General features: G+C 33.7%; 1 long non-coding RNA gene across 1 annotated transcript; it reads left to right on the top strand.

The window, feature by feature from the left end:
- Positions 1-15,254: 15,254 nt before the first annotated feature.
- LOC149080159 (uncharacterized) lies at positions 15,255-23,619 on the top strand. The gene is made up of 2 exons (XR_016193493.1): positions 15,255-17,042; positions 23,430-23,619. It is a non-coding gene; the product is annotated as an uncharacterized LOC149080159 (long non-coding RNA).

Raw genomic sequence — 23,619 nt, forward strand, 5'->3', positions numbered from 1 at the left:
AAGCGTGACTCGTCAGTAAAGACAATTTCATTCCATTGTGCCGTCCACATCCTTCTTTCATCGCACCATTGGCGGCGGAGACGTTTGTGGTTCTGCGTCAAGGGTAGACGAAGCAATGGGCGTCTTGCGGACAGACCACTCTGCTGTAAACGGCGTCGAATGGTACGCGCAGACACTGGATGATGCAGTACAGACTGAATGTGCTGTGCTATGGTTCGTGATGTGGCTGAGCAATCCGTCACTGCCATACGCACAATACGCCACTTCATCACGTGAAGTGGTGCACTGAGGTGGATGCGATCGAACACGTCGGTCCGTCGTACCCTCCTGCATCCAACGATCACATATCCGCATTACAGTTGTTTGGTTTCGTCCAACACGACTACCGATTTCCCTGAAAGATAATCCACAATCTCGGTAGGCCACTATCCTTCCTCTGTCGAACTCGGATACTTGATCAAAAGATGATCGCTGTTTTCTACGAGGCATAATTGATCGTTTTTTTGAAAAAACCACAAGAAAAACACAATTGCCGTACTTCAAATCGTCGAAATCTCCAAGCCTTAAATAGCGCTTTGAAGTGGCGCCACAGGCGACCGTGATGTGCGTCTGCGCTGAAATTTTAATCATTTGCATATCTCACCTCCGCTAATGCATGTTGTAAATTTCATATTATTTGCATGCTTCCTTCAGGGTGTTGCATTTACGGTGGCCAGCAGTGTAAATATGTTCAGCATAGGCTTTTGTAGTATTGTGTGTTGATAATTTTCTACCGGAACACCTTTCGCGGGCCGGATGGATCGTCTTGGCGGACCGCATATGGCCCGCGCGTTGGAGGTTGTGCACTCCCTGTTCTAGGGCAAAAATTCCAGTTAGGGTTGACCATACTCGTTTATAAAAGGTGTTTTATACGGAGAGCGTCCGAAAGCAATAAAAATCCTACAGTTGATACTAAAATTTAAATAAAATATAAAAATTATCAGCGAAAATTCAGCTGGGTTAGATAGGCACATTCATTAAATAATAATTGGGGAAAGTGTACAAATTACGAATTTTTATACGGCCCAATCAAAGCAATATCAATTAAAAGAATTCGCTCCTTTCTCTGTTATAAGAAAAGAAATTTATTCCTTATCATTTGGATGAAAATTGATCGAGGTATCAGGAACTAAAATTCTGGATTCTCACTACTTCACGAAGTCTTTAAAATTTGACAGACAGTTACTTTAACATATAAAAAGTAGCAAAAATCAGCGAATAGCTTTAATTTTACCAATTATATATACCAAATCAAAAAATTTTCTCTTTTAATTACCAATATCTCAGCGAATTCCGATCACGAGTCAAATGTTTTTCAGAGCAAACAAGGAAAATGAAAATTTCATTCATTGACATTGTTTGAATTGGGTGTGGTATAAAAAGTTTTAAATAGTTCCGAAATCTTAAAATTTTTATAAACTATGTATAAATATATTTTTAATAAAATTTTGATTTTTATGTTTTCCCCAATTATTATTTCACGGAAACATCACTATCAAAGAGAAATTTCCCTATTTTCGATGATTATTAGTGCTCGAAATCCGTCTCCTGCCATACATTCGTCGTCGTCCCCTCTCTAATTTGCATGTGCAGGGCTGCTATCATGCGCTTTAATTTACGCTTTAATTTTTCAAAAACAGTTTTTGTTATAACTTGTTACAATGGGAAATAAACTTTGAACAGTTATATTTAAGCTTAAGTTAAGGAAAGTTTTTTTTTATCAGTTAGCAATTGATAATTATAGATTACTACGTGATTATTGCGTTGCATAGTCGTGTAGCTATAGTCGTTTAGTCAGGAGCAGTCACAATTTTTTCTATAGCTGAATTCCTAAATTCGTTCCCTCTGAGTATCAGAGGGAAACTCATCATCTATATTCTTGTGATATATTTTTTTCCTGACTACTTAGATTCATTTTGATTGATGTATGATCACTTGACGAACTTTTCATACTGTGTTTAACACTTCTATTTCTTATTCATGAAAAAAAAAGATTTAATTATATAAATATAATAAAGTAATAAATATAAGCAATATAAATATAAGAAAAAAAATATATATATATATATCTTCTATATGCGGGGTGATTACAAAAAAACTATCCCGACATATGGGCCCCTAACTATCATACCATTCACTGAAACTGAATGAAATTTTGGCATAAGGTATTTTGAGGTATGCGCTCAAGAATGATATGGAAAACAACAGTGTCACTCTAACAGTTACGGTTACAGTGAGAAAATTTCGAAAATATCAAATGGCAACACCAAGTTTTTTGTATTGGAATGCGATCTCCATACTGAAAAACACTAAATAGCGTTGGAATGGCACCTGTAGCACGAAAATCCCCGGAGCTAGGCAAGGAAAACGTAAAAAGGACTTTGCCGTGCACCAGAGCATTAATGTTCGTTTCATTCGTCACACCGTTTCTTCGGCTGAGATCCCAGCCTGATTAGTCCTCCACAAGGTAATGTGGAAAATTTGTGAAACACAATAAAATGCTTTATTTTATGCTGCTTCTCTGTCCTTATTGGTTGTCCTGACTTTTAGCCTATCTACCGCCGGTGATTTTCATGCTACAGTTGCCGTTCGAACGCTATTTAGGGTTTTTCACAATGGAGATCACATTCCAATACAAAAAACTTGGTGTTGCCATTTGATATTTTCGAAATTTTCTCACTGTAACCGTAACTGTTAGAGTGACACTGTTGTTTTCCATATCATTCTTGAGCGCATACCTCAAAATACCTTATGCCAAAATTTCATTCAGTTTCTGTGAATGGTATGATAGTTAGGGGCCCATATGTCGGGATAGTTTTTTTATAATCACCCTGTATATAATGTAACTAATAAGTATAAGCTACTAAAATAAAAGTGTAGATAAAAACTGGAAAGTGAGACGGAATTAGGACACCTTTGACGAAAATCCAAAATTTGCGTTGTTTTAATTTGGTTTTTTTTTTTTTGGTTGGAAAAAATTTATTTAGTACAATCACACTTGCAGCACTATTAGGTATGGATTTGAGTTACTTAAAAATCAGTTTTTAAATTATTTTTAACTCTAAACAAATTTTCAGAATTTGTGATTTTGCTGAGGGAGGACGGTATATTGGTCCCTTGCTTGTTATTTGTAGAAACGAAACATCTTACATTTCATTCAAACCCGGCGCCTGGGTTTTTCCTTCCCTGAAAGTGATCGTGCATGTATAGATCTCAAAATAAATTTTTTTTATTATAAAGCTCTAGGCTGGTCAAGTCAAAGGTGATGATAATTTTCACTCATCAATTCAGGACGCATTTTTGTTATGTGACAAAGCATCAGAGATTAACATTGGTTTAACATGCAACATAATCAACTAATGGACGTGGAATGGAGATATGCTTCTAAACCATAAGTTCCATTCAGTAGCAGCTGCCATTTATAAAGTGAGCTCACGCAGCCATCAAGTGATTCACACTGTATCCACTGATTAAGTTGAGGGAACATAATCAGAGAAAAACGCCCATCTCTGTAATCGTGGCTTATCTCTCTCTTCCAATTCCACGCTTTGCCATTCTATAGAGCACAGTGCGTCATGTGCTGCATAGAATGCATAAGCTTTAGGTTTCAAGATCACGCGATGTAATATCACGCCGTAACAACATGAACAAATAAAGATCGATGTGACATAATAATTTTTTAAAAATTTTACTTTTTACAATGCAATTGGAATAGGAGAGAGAATCTGCAGGTAAATTGTCAATAAAGGGAATAATCCTATATAAAATTTAATATTTAAGAAATTTAATGATTAAATAATTAATAATTATCCAATAAAGACTTGGATAGATAGAATAAATGAATAAATAGAAATCTAGGAATATAGAGTACTTAAAATTATAAGTTCAATTAATATTAAATGTCTATTTTCAGCATAAAAATTATTTGGCCAAGTCTCGTCGATGAACTTACGTTGAACTATCAGATGGAAAAAAAAATTCTGTGACTATTTGTTTAGAATCACCAAAATTTACATTTTTTACGAAAATACTTTGCCTTTCGGTATCGAGGGAAAAAAACACGAAAACGAGAAATAGTGTTTTTACTGAGAAGATAGAAAAAAAGATACGTCAGCTAATCTCCGCCATTTCTTTTATTATTATTATTATTATTTATTTTTTTATTTATGACACATAATTACACATCATTAAGTGACGTGTTCATTTGAAATGAAAAATCTCGTTTCAGTTTAAACGAATATAATCTATAAACTTCCCATAAGTTTGTGTTAAGTTTTTAAACGGAAAATAAAATATAATATTTATAAACACATAAAATAATATTTATTATTAATATTGCGTCAGTCCGAGAATAGGCGTTACTAATTGAACTTCTTTGTTTTAAAATCGAGTCAAAATATTCATTTTTATACAAGCATTATTTTCAGTAGTACTCGTTTCAGTTTGTAAGAACTATCGATACGAATACAAAAAATCATAAACAGACATGTCCGCGCCAAATGCAAGTAAATTTCCAACTACCTCAATTACAAAATATGTACACAGCAACTATCGCAATAACTAAAAATTATAACTCTTTTAAGAGAGAAAAATTCAATAAAGATTGAAGATGCTTTTTATAAAGGTCTAATAAGTAGTAAGAGTATAAAAATCATGGTTATACAACCTTTTCAATCGGTGGGTCAGATATGCGCTATTTATGCCGCTCACAGGTCTGAAACTTGTATATATACGAGTATAGTGTGACCATATGACCTTTGTTTTATGGGACGTTCTCGTAATTTTGGTCGTCTCAACTTGTTATAAAATGTCCCGTTTTTCCCCTTAATTTCAATAACGAGGGTTACTCGAATTTTTTGAAATCAAGAATCACGATTATTTTCACGACTTATGAATTATATTATGATTCTATCTTGATTAATTAGTCATACACATGTATTCATTTCAAATATTTGAAAAATATATTCGTTTTTTGGTAAATTTTTTACCCATTGCGACTTTCGGTGGTTAAAAATAGTAGATTTCTATTTCCCAAAATCAGCGTTTTTCCAGCAATTTCAGCGAGTGATGGCAACTTTGCTTGCCTTTGACAATTTTTTGGCTATAATTAGAAATTACTTTTACTTGCAATTTTTTTTTGTGATAATTGGTGATATCCCGTATGGATATCTATTCCCCGTACTTTTATGAAGTGGTCAGCATAGGCATTTATTTATTGTGTGTATTTAGACTTTTCTACACCGGAACACCTTTCGCAGGCCGGAGGTTGTGGTCAAATGATGAATTTTTTAAAATGCATTAGCCTTCCGACTAAATGAAAGTTTATTCAATTTGTTTGCTTCCACCATGAGATTGCAACAATGAATGACAATATTCATTATAATATTGATATATCCATTTTGCAATTATTTATTTTCCTCTTGACCAAAAGCATTGCTTGAAGTCCGTCTGAATAGGTCTCACCACATCATTAAACAAGTTTTCCCGCGTTTCTCATTTTCCCGCGATATCAACTTTTATTTGTAGCCTTTGACTGATTTCCTTGACTTGAATTATCATTCGTGAATAATGGCTTCCATTCTTTTCGTGGATTGTTTTTCCAAATAACAATACGAGCCATCGGTGAAGAGCTTGAAAACGAAAATTATTGCAGTTGCCTCCATCCGGCCGTGTATAATGCAGTCATGTTATGGACAGTGATCTCCCGTTGGTTGTGTGTTAGTTTTTGACCAGTTCATCAACCGGTTTTAGTCTGGAAAGAGGATATTAGTAAAACAATGCTTTATAATATTCATTCTACCGAAACGTCGAAGCGTAAAAATTATAAAAGATGCGCGCGCTACGGTTAAATGATCTCACGAGAATCCTTCAATCTAAGAGACAGGGGAAAAAATCGAAAGTGTCTGGAGCATATTGTTATGTTACTGGAACACGTAAGGTTGGTGTGATATTGCCCTTCTTAAATGGGTATAAAAATCGGGTTTATTCGCATGAAATAACTGCTGCCGTGAGATCATTTACTGTACGATAAGTCTACGAATTATATTGATCGCATTTACTTAAGCATGGCTTATTTACACTATATTTCACATGATTGGGGAAACTGCTACTTTTAGAATTCCTTATAACCTTAATTTATGTCAGGAGAAATAAATAAATACGCAGTATTTTCTTAATCATAAATGTATTCAAAAACTTTATAAACAAATACATCAGAAAAATTAGCCTTTCTGTTTGAACTAAACAGGATTGCAACATGGGCTAATAAATGAATCATGACGTTTAGCGTTGAAAAGTGCATGGTCGTTCATTTTGGTTCGAATAACCCACGTTTCACTTACGAGTTAAATGGTTCACTATCCCGGATTTAACTAGGGTCACCGATTTGGAAATTCTCAATGACCAGCTGCTTAGGTTTGCTGAACATTATTCAGTGGTGATAAATAAATCGAATAGAATGCTCGGTTTCATTTTCAAAAAGGTCTTTTCGCGTTCTCCTAAAGTCATTTCTTCCGCTTTTCCGGGTCGTCCCATAATAAAATAAGCCGTAAGGTTTTGGAGACCATACCTAAACAAGCAGAGGGACATAGACTTGATTGAGGGGGGTGCAGAGAAAAGTTACGCGTGCTTTTGTTGGCACATAAAGCTTGAGCTATGAAGAAAGAATCGATTTCTTGAATATGTATACATTGAAGAACGCAGGTGTAGGGGGATATGATCTAAGGGTTCAAGGTTTTCATCGGGATGGATAGGCTGGACCATGAGTTCCATACACCTTCAATCAACTGCCTCGACAAGAGGACACCAGTATCGTTTAGTAAGGGGACAATGGCAGGTTGTGGTGTTACAGGAAGTTTTTCTCTAAAATGGTTGTCAATAAATGGAATAGTTCATCTCCTGAGGTTCCGAATTCTAATACAATTGATACGTTTAAAAAGACGTACGATAGACTTGGTGGGGTAAATCGAGAAGCTATCCATACTTAGTTAAGACAACCATAATCTTTTTATGGGCAGTGTATTTATTATATACCATATTATTAAATTTATTTTTTGTGATATATGATTTATATTGGGTATTTTGGTTATATTTGGCATCCATATTTTTTATCAGCAAGTTTTTTCAGCCACTTCGTTGGGCAATTTGTGGCCCCTGCATTTGTATTTGTGTTTGAAATTTTCAAATCGCTTTATTTTTTTATACTCCAAACATCCATTATTCTTAATCAAAATTTCACATAAATTACGTATAAAGCATGAATAGAAAACAACGCGATGGTGTTATCTCAAGAGTTCTCTTCTTTATAGCTTCTACTTCGTGTGTGTTGTGTGCGTGTGTACTGATACTTCAAAAAAAAAAAAAAAACTTCAAATCTGGCGAAGAGAAATAAGACACTGAAGAAATTACTTATTACAAATGTGAATACTATATAATTAGGATTTTATATAAGCAGTTTAATTATACATTATTTTGTTTTTTTAAACTAGAGCATACAGATTCAATACACAAACATTTGCATCCAATTAGCATAAAAATTTCTGCATGCATATCTGATGAAAGTGAGGATTCAGTTTGAAATCTCATGTTTCCTTCATAAGCATAAAAAACTAAAATTAATTTTTCTCATAAATCACTTGTGAGAAATATGTGAGAGATGAGTGAGTTGGAAAGAAAGGCTCTTTTTCGTGTTTTGACTTTAATTCATTTTATTACTTGCGATGATGTTGTTTGCCTTTTTTCTCATTCATAAGGGTTTAAGTAGAACACACAATCTCTCTCTCTCTCTCTCTCTCTCAGCTGAACTAGAATTTGACAGAATCTGGTATAAAAATTCTTGCAACGGCATTGTTATTTCTGTAAATGAAATATAAAGAAATAGCATGTGCGTTTTATGTCATCCAATTTTTATTTTAGACTTTAAAAGTAACGATCCAACTTTGACATTGATATCGTAACTTGCATCCAAATGACATCATCCCAGATGTAAGTGTCAGAAACCACGAAAACTATTGTTTTGATTTTGCTATTCAAAACAACGTTCTTCTTTTTCTCTTCTTTGTTCTTTGTGGGGGCAGAATAAATAAGCGTTGGTTAAAGTGAAATTTGTGATCCCATCCTTAAGCTTTTTTTCTTTTTTTATGTGAAGAGTCGTTTGCACACAATTGCGAGTTATTTCGGTTCGTTAGAGGTCGTTAGTCTTACATGTTTCCCGGAATTGTGCATCCGGAAGTCCGGAATGCGGAGTTTAAAAACGGAAGATATCATTTATTTAGGTCAAGAATTATATCACAAAAATAAAACGACGCAATTTCATTTCATTGGTATTTTAATGTGGGAATTCAAAAAACACTATACAGGAAAGTAGATTCTCATTGAGTAAATTAATTCCAGTAGGGCCTACGCTAGATTATCAGTATAACTATAGGTGGTAATTTACCATTATTTCATAATCACATTCCACATGACACAAACTGTAAATACAATATCATACAACTATTCTCATGTAAAAATCAATTCCATACGTGTTACATATAAATACACGTAATTACATTCCGATATTAGTTTATGAATTTAAATGTCATTTTGATATCAATACAAAGGCTGAATAAAAGACAATCAAACTTAAAAAGATTGAATGATTTGAAGATTTTTTTAATTGTTTTTGTTTTTTAAAATTAAATAAGTGCATATACAGGCTGTCCCAAATTGTTTGCTCAGCGAACATCTCTAACCTTGATTTTCGAAATATGCTTACAGTTACAAAAAGTTTTCAGATGACGTGCAGTTACTTAAAATCTAGAAATTTATTTTAGGGGTCGTGTACATGAAAAAATAAAGAAATCAACTTTTTATACAGTCCCCATATGCTCGAAAACAAAATTAGAAAATTGTTGCACTGTCTCTTTTTAGGCCAGTAAAAAAAATTCCATGTTTCTAAGTGCAATATTCACTGAGATATTCGAATTCGAAAAATGGGGGAAAGTTTGGAGAAAACAGCTCTAAATGCGGAAAAACCGTTTTATTCGCATTTAACGCTGTTTTTCCCCAAATTTCCTCTGTTTTTTGAATTCGAATATCTCAGTGAATATTGCACTTATAAACATGGAAATTCTTTGTTGGTCTCAAAAGAGACAGGGCAACAACTTTCTAATTGGGTTTCTGAGCGCATGGGGACTGTATAAAAAGTTAGCTTTTATGTATACGACCCTTCAAACAAATTTTGAGATTTTTAGTAACTGCACGTCATCTGAAAACATTTTGTGATTGAAAGTATATTTCGAAATTCAAGATTGCAGAGATATTCACTGCGCAAACAATTTGGGACACAGTCTGTATATATCATCTGCAAGTCTTTCTTCCTGACACATAACATATGAGTAATTCAATTTTATCTCATCACACCTTAATTAAATAGCGGTTCTCTATTCGGGGTATATATACTGAGACAACCCCCCCCCCGCCTCTTTCATTATCAAAATTTTTTATACTTAACTTTTTATTATTATTATTTTTTACCTTACGAAAACATTTTGAGATTTGTCGGTTTCACATTCTTGTTTGACTGATGCACCTGTTATGGAACGCTTCAAAGAGCAACAATATAGTCACTAAATTTCCATTCAGAAAGTGATTACTCATTATCTTGGCACTCTGATTCGACACTATATGAAATGGATAGATGGATAGCTATTTGTTCGTGGTGCATAAAAACGCGAATGTCACTGTGCATTCAACTTTTTCTTTCAGTTATAACAGATATCTCGATTTGAGTAATAAGTTTTCCCGAAACACGTACAATAGATGGCATTGAAATTTTCTAAATAAATCTGGTCTTTTGACGTCAACGTATTTTTCAAATTATTTTATGTTTTTTTTTACGCGTATGTCTCTTTGCAATATTTAGAATGTGTGTCTTGAATGTACAGGATGTTCACTCTTAGCGTTACCCAATTGCTAATTCCTAAACTTTTTTCAGAAATACCTATATATACTGCGTACAGTGATCTCACTCAAGGCCGGAACACTACGAAACACGGCCAAACTACATTGACGTGACGTGATAATCACGTCAGTGTTGCGTGTTTCGGCCTTGATACACTCTCTCACTCATGAGATGATTTTCTGCACTCCCTGTCAAATATATTGCTAAATACTACTATTCACTTATAAGCCTCTCTTACTTATGCGTCGACCGCATAAGTGAGGAGTTACTATATACGTACTTTTTTTCCTTTGGAATAAATCGAACGACTTTTTTTTAGGATTTTGAGCGGCAATACTTGAAACAACCCAGGTCCACCCGGGAAATGGGGGGGGGGGGCTCATGATTATGATCTGGAACTACAGTATGATTCTCGAGAGTAACTTTGTAAACTGGCAGACTGGTAATTCCAGTCAGATAAGCATCCCTGAATCAATTGCTCGGGGAGCCATGATGCTCTTGAGACGGTTAATCTTTGAGATAGCCCTGCATCGTCCTTTTCCCCTAGGCCAAATAAAAGACGTTGTAATTCATTTTACTCGTTCGGGAATCGTTAGGAATAAAAAATGCTGAAATTCCTAATCATTAAATTTAACCATCTGTACGAAACAGTGCTGCAAAGAAAGGAGCAATACATATGGAACAGAGTTCTCAAAAATTTTCATCTTTGACTTAAGAAGTACAATCGTTAATTACTTGTCCTAAAGATAAATTTAAATTTTTTAACTTCGCCAAGAATAACACTGCTCAAAAAAAAAGTTCATGTTCTAAAGGAAATTTTAATGTTTATAGAGTATATTGGGGCTACTGATTCCGAATCTGGCATTGGTTCTGTCGGATTGGCTCTATTTTTTGAGATAAAGTGAAAATTAAATTTCGATGGTAATACCATAAGCAGCATGCAAATCACATTGTTGAGAGTATGCATTATATCAAAAACTGGAGTCCAGATTCGGAATCAGAGTCCCAAAGTAACTCTAAAATCACTGAAATATCTTTGCCAATGATTTGCTGTATTTATTTACAACGCACAGTTTCAATATGATTTGCCGCTGCTCATGGTATTACCATTGAAATTTAATTTTCACTTTATCTGAAAAACTAGAACCAATGCCAGATTCGGAATCAGTAGCTCCAATATACTCTAAAACCATTGAAATATCTTTGGGATAAAATTAGTGTGTTAAGCAGTGTAATTTGTCAACCTAAATGGCTTCTAGGATGATGTATGATAGCATTTGAAATATTAAATATTTTTTTGTGCTCGTAAGTTACCTCTAGATAGACTAACGGTTTAAAAACGGCTATTGGATAATGATAAGAGTGGACATTTTTTAATGTAGGTGCATGCAAGTTTCCGAACGTTTCTCCGTCATTTGTATTCAACCAGATATTGATAAAACAATGTGATATTAGGTTACACGTTATACGGGTTTCACTGTTACCTTCATTTTTTAAATTTTTCGTTCTGTGCGCGCGAATACCTTTTATTTTTAATGAGAGCTGCGTTTGCACGATGATGATCATCATTCTCTCTTAACAAACGCGCAATTGAATGATGCAGAATCACGGTATGATTCAAATAAAACATAAATAAATAAAAGTCCGCATCCGCTTTGATTCGTGTGGAATTTCCCGGACCGAAACGGAACCAAATGTCCAACGTTGTGCCGCGCGGACATGCTTTTCCACATCCTTCACACGAAAGAGGTCGAAGACCTTGGACAACAACTATATGCATATGGTATTTACGATAGCATACAAAGCGGATCTCATAAATAAAATACAGAGAGACCGAAACTATTTCTTTCTTTCTCTTCCCTGTTTTTCATTCTCCTGGCATGTTCATTTCATTTTTTTATAGACATTACGTTCCAGTTTCACATTTTCTTTATTATTCTCTCATTTATGCCCCTCTTTTTCAATACTTTTTTATTTTAAACAATGACTTCTATTCGAAAAATATTAAATCTATCAATTATTTATTTAGCGGTAAGGAAATATCCATCTTTTGTTGCTTGTGGACTTGGCACCGTTAGAAAAATTTTACCAAAACCCCTAACTATCATCATCAATGGAACAAGCAATAACAGATGAATAGGATCATAAGATATAAACTGTTGTTTATATCCAGAGCTTATGTACGTGCGTTTGATTTATAGAATGTTATCTATATAGCCTACTTCTAATTTTTTTCAATATTATGTACATTTTCTACTTTTGAAATTTCAAATTTATTTACCTCATATACAATCCATACAGACAATCACATACTATTACCAGTTTGATGATATCTAAGAGATCATATGATCCATCCAGAGTTTAATGTACTATATTAGCAAACAAATTGTTTGTAGACCTATCGTCCCAGCATTTATACTAATAAATCATATCTAACATACAGGCTGTCCCAAATTGTTTGCACAGCGGATATCTCTGTAACCGTTAACTTTACGCACATACTTTCAACTAAAAAACGTTTTTAAATGATGTGCAGTCACTTAAAATCTGGAAATTTATTTTAGAGGTCGTACACGTAAGAAAATGAAGTAATTAACTTTTTATAGTCTCCGTGTGCTCAAAAACCCAATTAGAAAGTTGTTGTCTTGTGTCTCCTGATGCCATCAAAAATATATACGGGGTGATTATAAAAAAACTATCCCGACATATGGGCCCCTAACTATCATACCATTCACAGAAACTGAATGAAATTTTGGCATAAGGTATTTTGAGGTATGCGCTCAAGAATGATATGGAAAACAACAGTGTCACTCTAACAGTTACGGTTACAGTGAGAAAATTTCGAAAATATCAAATGGCAACACCAAGATTTTTGTATTGGAATGCGATCTCCATACTGAAAAACACTAAATAGCGTTGGAATGGCACCTGTAGCACGAAAATCCCCGGAGCTAGGCAAGGAAAAAGTAAAAAGGACTTTGCCGTGCACCAGAGCATTAATGTTCGTTTCATTCGTCACACCGTTTCTTCGATCCCAGCCTGATTAGTCCTCCACAAGGTCATGTGGAAAATTTGTGAAACACAATAAAATGCTTTATTTTATGCTGCTTCTCTGTCCTTATTGGTTGTCCTCACTTTTAGCCTATCTACCGCCGGTGATTTTCATGCTACAGTTGCCGTTCGAACGCTATTTAGGGTTTTTCACAATGGAGATCACATTCCAATACAAAAAACTTGGTGTTGCCATTTGGCATACATTTTATAATCACCCCGTATATATTTTTGATGGCATCAGGAGACACAGGAGAACAACTTTGGCAACATATTTTCGAAATTTTCTCACTGTAACCGTAACTGTTAGAGTGACACTGTTGTTTTCCATATCATTCTTGAGCGCATACATCAAAATACCTTATGCCAAAATTTCATTCAGTTTCTGTGAATGGTATGATAGTTAGGGGCCCATATGTCGGGATAGTTTTTTTATAATCACCCTGTATATCGAATACGTCAGTGAATATTGCACTTAGAAACGTAGAAATTTTTTGTTGGCATCAGGAGAAATAGGGCAACAACTTTCTAATTGAGTTTTTGAGCACACGGGGACTGTATAAAAAATTAATTACTTCATTTTATATGTATACGACTCCCAAAATAAATTTTCAGATTTTAAGTATCTGCACATCATTTGAAAACTTTTTGTAATTGAAAGTATGTTTGTAAAGTTAACGGTTACAGAGATATCCACTGTGCAAACAATTTTGGAACAGCTTGTATATGGTACATAAATTACAAGAGCGTTAACCCTTACACAACTGCATGAATATAATTTATTAATGATCACTAAAAACTATTAATAGTCTGTAAATCGAATTTTTCAAATTTTACTAGCTAAATCTGCTAACTGTCGTTGCCTGATCTTGAGTTTTCATTTATAGATCTGTTGCTCTGAGAATTACATTTAAATTTTAATGAAAAAAATATTTTCAAAAATATTTTTTAATGAACAAATTTTAATTGATTCAAATTTTTAGCTGTTGATTTTACTTTAGTTGTTATTTTTTTAGTGTTCAAGACAACTTGTCGTGATGAACAAGAATAATTTCTAAAAAAATACACTGAATTTAATCTATTAACGAAAACCATACAAGGCTAGAAAACAAACTTGCGGCCCTGTCAACGACATAGCCTATATCCTCTTTTTTTTAATTCATTACGGCATTATTTCATAGGGAACTATACGTTTAATGGAACCGAACTTGTGATACTTGGTGATGTTCCAAATTTGAGTAAAGAAAAATTGGAAAAATGGGTATCAATAGATTGAAACAATATTTTTGGTGTGTGTGTGGTAAAAAGATTTTTATATTATTATTATTATTTTTATTTTTTTTTGAAAATCTCTCATCCCATTAAATACTTTATTTTATTACCAGCTGCATTCGAAATAATACTATTAAAGCTTGATGATAATAATGAACGATACTTTATTTTCATTCGTAAAAATTCATTCTAAAAAAAAGTTTTTGATTTATTTAAGTGACAAAAATACACATAGGCTAGGTATAAAAATTTTTGCAATACATGAAATAACATCCACATTTACAGCACATATTTGATATACATTTTTATTTGTATTTTAAATGTATCTCTCGCACTATATACAATAAAAAATTTTAGAAGCTAAAGCACTGAAATGAAATCACCCATATTTTTAATGCATAAGCTCTCGTAGAAAACAAATGTTGGATTGCCCCCAAAAAAACAAACAATGTCGAGTGAACTGTTTTTTAAGGCTGTTCAAAGTACTCTTTTTTCGCTATTGTTGAAAATATTCTCTGCGAAATAAGGAGCTAATTTTAAAATCGAGAAGTCTATCGTAAGGTCACACGGTCACTTAGTATGCACAAGTACTAGCCTTTACTACTTATGCTTTAAAATGTCACGTCTTTCGCTTATTGTATTTTTAATGTTATCTCTTCCCCCCCCCCCCATTTCAGTTCTATGCTTTCTTTTTCGAAGAATTTTGAACTAGACCCTCAGATATTTTCTGAATATCATGCACAATATTGTGAGGACGCAACAACAGGCCCCAGTGAACTAGAATAAAAATCTTGATTACCCTTCGAGTGCAGGCTATGTTTAAGAAAATAAAAGAAAATTACAAAAACGAAAAAGTAAAGAAAACTTTTGCGTGACTTCGAACAAATGCATTTGGCGTTATTTAGGGAAAGCTCTCAACCGAATCGGATCACTTGGCTGGGTTCTTTTATGGCGGAAACTCGATAATGTTCTGCAACCCTTCAGAGCTCGATCAGATTTGCTACTGATCCTCTGACGCTGACCAGGTGAACAAGAGCACGTGTAAAGAACTGCTCAAATTCGTGCGTTCGACCTATAAGTCTAAGGACAGAGAGGGCGGCCTCTTCAGTATCCGTTCATCAGTAAACGCATCAAGCGAGAGAATACACGCACTTATTCCGGCCGTTGGAGAGTGGAAATAGAGGAATACAAACAAGATGCACAGGATGTAGAATCAGAAACTGTAGCGGCCAGACTAAAATAAAGTAAGAATTAACGATCCGCACCGCTGACTCTAATGTGGATGTTGGATATCGTTGCTATATTGCCTTTCATTATCGATGGACTCCGAACTTCCAAGTTCTGTGTGGTGATTTCTTGAAAGAGAAACTTAATTGTTCAATAATTATAGCATTTAAAACGGTATTTTCAACGTGCCTTCCATAATGAGGAATAGACGGAACACGTGATTTTCAGCATTATTTATCATACTATTTGTGCTTGTGTCAGAAGAAGTATAAAACATAAAATTCTATTCGTTTTGCACTCCGAATGACTGAAGATTTTTATCAAATTATTTGGTTCCGTCTCTGGTTTACAGAAATCAAATGTTTTTGTTTTTTTGAGAGGAAAGTGAAATTTCCAAGAAAAAAACTTCTCATCTTACAACAATAGGAGTGGATTTTGCTTTTTTTTATCCCAGAAGTTTTCTACAAATATCGCTGAAATAGTGGTTGTTAGTTAGTACCTGAGGTTTTCATCATCGACATTCAAGCTACAATTGATTCATGAATAATCTGAGAGTTGGTACACTGGATTTTCGATAATTTCATAAAAGTGTTGAAGATACTAAATATTTCGGCAGCTGAGTGTAGTTACGTAACGCGAAAATCGACGACAACCTCCAATTTCCCCTGTGATTGCAACGATAGCCCTCAGTTTTACTTGTGATTACAACGTCCTGAATTTAGCAGAAAAATTTACATATATTTACTATCGCGTGTGAACTTTCAGGTCACTCAACACAAACCGAATTCATTTGAGGGGAAAATGTCTGTATGGAAATTTTGGAATAACCAAAAACAAAAAATAAGAGACAAAACTAATCTGGATAAAAGTAATGGTAACGAGATGAATCAAAGCATGGAAGACACGGAGGATAGCAGTGAGTTTTCACCGCAAAATTCTCCAACGTTCGAAAGACACAAGAATAAGCACCAGATGTCAGTATCGAGATCGGGAAGATACAAACAGAAGCTTCGTAAAAGGTCTGGGATTCTTGACCATCCGGACTTCTTGGACTCTGGAATTCTTAATGGACATTCTGACGAATCAAGGGAAGTGCCGAATCAAAAACTGGTCGATAACGAAGGTTATTGTGAAGAAGATGAAGAAATATACGAATTTCATCCCGTTTCTTGTAAAACATATCAAGAAAATGGCAAAAATGAGTCATTTACGAGTAAAACACCTCGCATATGTGAATTTCAAAAAAGATCGGACATACAAATTGTTACTATTTAACTAAGTACAATATTCCTGTTTCGAGGGGAAAAAGTCACTTTCTAATTCATTTCGTACGTTTTTTAGTGAAGACTATTTGTTCCTATATACCAGTAACTCGAAAAGCAATGCTGTATTAGTATTCGATTCATGCAGAATATGTTTATACTTGATGGTTGTGATTTAAGATTTGTGATACATGCGAGTTTCGGAATGCTTAATAATTCGGTCGGAAAACGCAGGACGCCAAAGGAAGGTTCGAGTTATTTACTCTATGTATAGTATAATTTTGAATTTGAATTTTTTTAAGCACGAAAAGTGCATTTTTTTTTCTTTTATGAAGAGTTAATTCGTGAGAAATTGTGATATTTATAAATAGATTTTTGATTTCTAACCACGTGAGAGCCAAAACGGTTATAATAATATGTCAAGGTAAATAGGCTATTTTAACATAATATTTTGCTCATTAATTTTTGCGTTTTATCCAACATTTATACAGATAGCACAAAATGATTAACGTTAGTTAGGTTTAATTAAGTTTAGATATATGCTTCCATGTATCATAATAGCAATACAAGTTTATCATGCTTAAAAAATTATGTTTGTAATATTTTGAAAATAATTTTTTCTGCATTTTATCATTTTTTCTAAGATAATAGTATATTCTTATTAAAAGGGAACGGTAGGACAATTTGATCGATTGTCACCCCACTTCTGAGTTCACCAAATTTCATTCACACAGATTTGAATCTTCTCATTTAATTTTTTTCCTAATGAAAGCCGTATCTCAACGAAATATTTATGATAAATAGCAAAAGTAAACTTTTCAGCTTTTACATGCTCCTTATTATTATTAAACGTCAAATTTAAATGCTTTTTATATGTGTAAAATTCTAGAATATATTCATCTTTATCAATGAATTATGTCGTGATGTTTTGCGAATATTAGACGGATGTGTGTGTGTCGCTTTTTTTACCGCAACAAAATATGTACGTATAAAATTTTCAAATGAAATGCTTTGTGCATAGTTATTACAAATTTTAATAAAACGGATGAAAAACTGGATTCAATAAAAGAAACTTAATTAACATCGAGTTGAAATTGATATTTTTCAGCTAATTAAAATTACAAAATGAAGTTCAAAGTTGTTTTGCATCATTCGCCGCTTTGAAAAAACAATAGTTAATTATAATCTTCGATAATTTATTCTGTGAGTCACGTTCCTGAGATTTGTAAGTACTCTTAATTAGGTTGGAATTTCTAAAAAATAATCACTTTTCCAAAATTTCGTAGCATATACGAAAAAGTTTTTTTGTAATTTTTTTTTTGTATATACAAGTGCATTTTATTTTTCTTCACATTTTTAACCATATAATGTATATTCTACTAATTTGAAATTTTTTTTTTTCATTCTATTTTTTAAGATATCGTATCCTTTCCAAGTCTGAAAAGGGATTTGTCTCCTCCGGGAATCGAGCCCGGCTCCCCTTGCATACCAAGGGTGTCTCTAGTGTATTGGTCAGCACACTTGCCCGGTATGCAAGAGAACCCGGGTTCGATTCCCGGAGGAGACAAGTCACTTTTCTTTCCAAATATTAGTTTCGGCATAACATCCAGAAAATTCAATTTCTCAAAAACAGTTATTGTTTCGAAAGTCATGGCCCCTTATATGGGCAGTAAACATTGCTAATCATTTTAAATATGATATAATCTAGTTATAAGCCTATTTATTAAAAACAAGTTTACCAATAAAATCACAATAAATTATAATATTTTACTAGGGTCAAGTAGGGTAAATATGTTACACTCAAAAAGGAGGGCAATTATGATACACCTTAAAAAAAAGTACTTTACTGCTGACCAAACCAAACCTGAAAAATATATTTGAATTACTCCTTTCTTACTCTTTTCACGTCCTATTATCTCTTAAAAAATTTTAAGCATTCAAGGCATTAAAAAAAATTATAACGCCTACATTTTTGGAATCAAAAACTTTTGTGAGGTACATCAACAACTTTTACTGTAGGTGGCTGTAGAATGAAGATATTTATTATTGATATAAATATAAAAATGTGTGTTTTAGGGAAAAAAATTCCTTTCAGTCTATATTTACGTTTATATTAATATCATACTCTTTATGGTTTCATTTAGCTTCAAAGTAGAAAGGCAAATATGATACACTTTTTAACAATTGTTTATGTTACAGGTTATGTTTGTTGATCAGCTGATTATATATACACACTGTTTTTATTTGTGCTTTGGTTTACTTTATTCAAGTTGGGATTTTCAAGTGTTTTAAGACCTTTCAAGCTTACGTTTCTTGTTTCTTTATTTCAGAATCAGGTTCACCGATACATAGAAAACATTGGGGAGGGGGGGGCTGAGACCACTTGTGGAGGGGGGGGGACAATGAAGGCACCCCCTTCCGCCCGAGGGGAAAAGGTGGCAGAAGGAAAACTTTCCTAAATGTTATTTTCCTCTGTTAATAATTAATACATATTATTAACTGTTCTAATAATTAATTGTTTTAAGAATAATCAAAAATAGACATTTTAACCCCCCCCCCTCCCCAGTTCAATAAAACAATTTTCACTTGTGACTAATTTCAGCAACTAGAACTAACATCAGTGATCCCAAAAAAGTGTTTCACAGAATTCAAGGGGTTTCGCGGCAGTCGCGTTCAACCTTTGACCCAGTGCGGACAGAATTCGACATTTTAATGAGACCCGCCGGCCACTAAGTTACACATGTTACCAGAGAGATTGCTGGGCTACAAGTGGCCAGCTGGCCAAGCTCTGAACACCCTGCTAACCGCAATATTTATTCACCCCTCCCCCCTTCCTGCTGAGGAGTTTTGTTGGCAGCCAGGGAAAGAACAGGGTTCTTTCCCTGGCTTTCAACACTTATCACAGCTACAAAAATAGTTACTGCAAAGTTAATAAACAAATTGGTTACATTAATTTAGATCATTAGATCGATTCAGTTCTACTTTATGCAATCTGAATCCAAATTATAAGTATAACAACTGCTACTTTCTGTGATAAGGCTGTCCAATATCCGAGCCGTTTTAACACGGACGAATCGAATCTGCTCAGCCTTTCTCGGTTTCCGGGCATTTTTTAGGAGAATTAAATAAACATGTATGTATGATTTTTAAAACGTTGTAGTTTTATTAAATCAAACACCATTTCTTATAATATTTTACAAAGTTATTTATTAACGTGTCTAGTATTTTTTATGAGTGTGATATTTTGTAAAACATTCACCCTTGTGAAGTGGAACCTGATAGAATTGACATATATATCTTGTTTCGCTTCTTTTTTTCTTCGAGCTGCAGACTTTGCAAGCGTTTTGGGGATATTTTTCTTTCCTGTTCCAACAATTTGCCTAAGAGTGTGCTGCCTCATGTTTCCCGACAATCTACCTACTAGATCCACTCTTGGAGTTCTTTTTGTTGGTTGAATTTGGATATCATTACCATCTGAAAAATAGACTTTGGATTACTGGGTATTTTTTGTACACCAGAAGAACCAAGAAAAGGTTCTACGGACATTAATTTGTCTTCAGGTTCCCACTCACCTGTATTCAAGGCACTACTTTCAAATTCACTTTCTGAATACTCTGAAGACAGTAACCTCCACACAATTTTTTTTCCTGGGAGCAACAATTTCACTCTCATCACTAGAAATATCACTTTCTCATCATAGTTCTCTAATTCATTATCACTTCCTATATCGGATAAGTTATCCGCATAAATTTCCTTATATTCCGCAGAAAACTCTTTCGTGCTTGACATTTTTACGGTTACGAAATTACTTAAAAATACTACCTATTTAAAAAGCAAAACTGCGCAGTAGGATCAACAGACAGATAGTACTATAACTAATGGTACCAAGAAAAAATTACACAATGTGCATAAAATGAAAACTAACGCAGCGTACTAAAAATTCAAGCAAAACCGTAAATCTACGTGGCCCGACCTAGGAAGTCACAATGGAAAAACGTAAATTTACGTGACCCGTCCGTTGAATGTTAAGAGCATCATGGGCCCCGGGGCCAAGTGATTTTTTCTGAAAAATTCTCGAAAAATTCAATTACTACTCATTTTTCTGAGTCTCCCTCTTCTATTGATGTGCCGGGGTAGGACCATGTGTTAAGGCGGCACTGCCAATAGCTACATTTTATTAACAAAATATGCGAATTTTTCTTCGAATATTTTCATGATTTTTTAAAGGCAAGTCTGTCGCCCCGAGCGCCGAATCAGATGCGGCCTGGAATTGGGCCCTGACATCAGTCAAACTGGGCAGTGAGAGAATTACTATTTCATTTTCCCGCATTTATTTCCCATTAGTCGTGTGTATGACCGGGCCTTCCACTTACAAAAATAATTCGACCGGGCCGCGGGCATCCAAAGACTGAGAACCAATGTATTAGAGTGCATTATTAACCCATTTTTGACCAATAAGGTTTTCATATAATCATGATAATAATAGTATCATAATTGTCGATTTGAGACGGGGAAAACAATATTATCATATTGAAATAAATGTTAAACATTTCATAAGATCAACAAGAAAAAAAATGTAACGAAGACAATACTTTAAACCCCAACAGGAGAAAGGTCCAGTCAGGTGGCTGCAAGAAATTAATAAAAACTGAGTAATTGCCTGTATAATAAATATCGCCGTTCTTTATAAAACAATCCAGGCAAGAAATGATACGCAATCGCGCACAGTATTTCTTGGCATATCCGCCGCGGCAATTATTTTCTAAATTATATTTTATTGTTTATAAAACATGATTTTGGAGGATTGCGGCAACTACGTTAATTTTTGTATAAAAAAACCGATTAAGAAATTTGAACAGTGAACATTATTACATAACATTCAAATATCAACCAACTGAATTGAATTTCAACTATTCAGAATTGGTTCTGAGCATTTAATAAGCATTTTCTCAACATTTTTTTTTATAGAATAAAAGAAACAGTAATTTCATCAAATTTTAGTTGTATCCGGAGAAAGTGTGGCGCTAACGTCGATGCGACGCTTACTTTGAAAACTTATCATTTATATATTTTTTTCAACTGCGGTACTTATACTCCAGGAAATACGGTAATTTAATTTTTTTTCACTCGTTCAACTTTCATTTGCACATTCGATTTTACGAACTCAACAAATCAGTATACGAGGTGTTTACCAAAGAGTGAAAGGAATAATAGCTCTAAATACATTTGAGTGAAATATTAAAAAAATATTATACAAAAAAAATAGAGAAGCTGAAGTATAATATGAAATACCATACTTCAGGTGTGATAATGGTGAAAAATTTTATATGGTTATATACCATTATAAAAATTTCAATTGGTAAAATTTACGACTTTCTTTATTGTACTCAATTTTTCCCGTAACATTTGGATGAAAATCCGCCGCTATATCTGTGATTAAAAACTTGATTATCGTAATATGCCGTCTTTTCGAAGTTTCAAAAAATCTTTTAGTGGTTCTAGCACAAAAAAACTGGCAAAAAATCAGGAATTTTCAAACACCTATATTTGAGGAATGTCCATTCAAATGTCAAAGGGCAACTTCATTTACGTACAATATAAAGAAAGACTCAAATTTTATCAATTGAAATTTTTCTGATTGGGAGCAGTGTGAAATTTTAATTTTCCTGCCACCTTTAAATATTATTTTAGGTAGGTGCCCCTATCACTGCTGAGAATGTCTTTTTTGCTGATATTATAAATTTGATAATATCACAGCAAAAATATGATACATTTAATGCATCATATTTTGAATTAATGTTGAAATCAACCACAGAATTTTTATCCATTTCGGACACTCTTCGTGAGAAACTTGATGTTCAAAAAAATTTTTTATAAAATTTATCAGTTCGAATTTACATAATGCAAAGTACACTTAAAATGTTCAGAATTGGCTTCAAACTGTTTGTCCTAGACCAGTGGTTCTCAACCGGTGCTCCGTATGCACTTCCCAGGGGCTCCGCCGCGACTCGAACAAAATAAAATAAATCAGTAAATTTGATAGATAAATAAAAAAAGAAGCCTACAGGGTTCCGGAATAAAAATTATATATATAAAAAGGGCTTCGCGAGTCAAACTCTCCACCATAAAAATTATGTACTGAAAAGTGATCCGCGAGTCAAAAAAGGTTGAGAACCGCTGTTCTAGACTGATTAGTGTGTGCATAAAAAGACTATACTACAGAAGAAAAAATCAGTGTAAATCCAGTTCTTTTAAATAATAAAACGTAACAAATTTTCGGCGCAATTGAAATGGAAAGGAAAACTGGATTATGTGAGAGAACGATTAAAAAATGAAACTGAAAATTATTCATATTTTTATTCCTCTAACCAAACAAAGAATTCTTTGTTACAATAATAAAATATGGTATAGTATTCATTCATGGACTTCGTTGAAAGGCAATATTTTAAGCTGTTTTAGGCAACAAAAAAAAGTTTCATGTTTCATTAATGCTGATATTTTATAGGCCTACATTTTTGAGACAATTAGACTGCTATATTTTTATGTATTAAAGTTGATCATTAATAGTTCCTTAATTAGTTTATAAATCTTTATTATTTTTCCCTGCTGAATGTTTCAAATTTTGCTAATTACAGTTTTTCTTTCTGAAAACAATATCGAAGAATGTGACGTCAATGCAAGACAAAATGTGGAATTAATAGATGCTGCTGCTAGTGAAGTTGGCATTTGTTTCAATAACGAGGGAAAAAATTGTGTGATAAAAAACAAAACTAAAACTCAATGAAATGAAATGTTTTTCCAAGGAAATTAAAATTTTATGTAATA

Source organism: Pholcus phalangioides, unplaced genomic scaffold (genome assembly GCF_987345545.1).
Source record: "Pholcus phalangioides strain wild (caught in Gottingen) unplaced genomic scaffold, Ppha-v1.0 ptg000011l_1, whole genome shotgun sequence".
Classification (NCBI taxonomy): Eukaryota; Metazoa; Arthropoda; class Arachnida; order Araneae; family Pholcidae; genus Pholcus; species Pholcus phalangioides.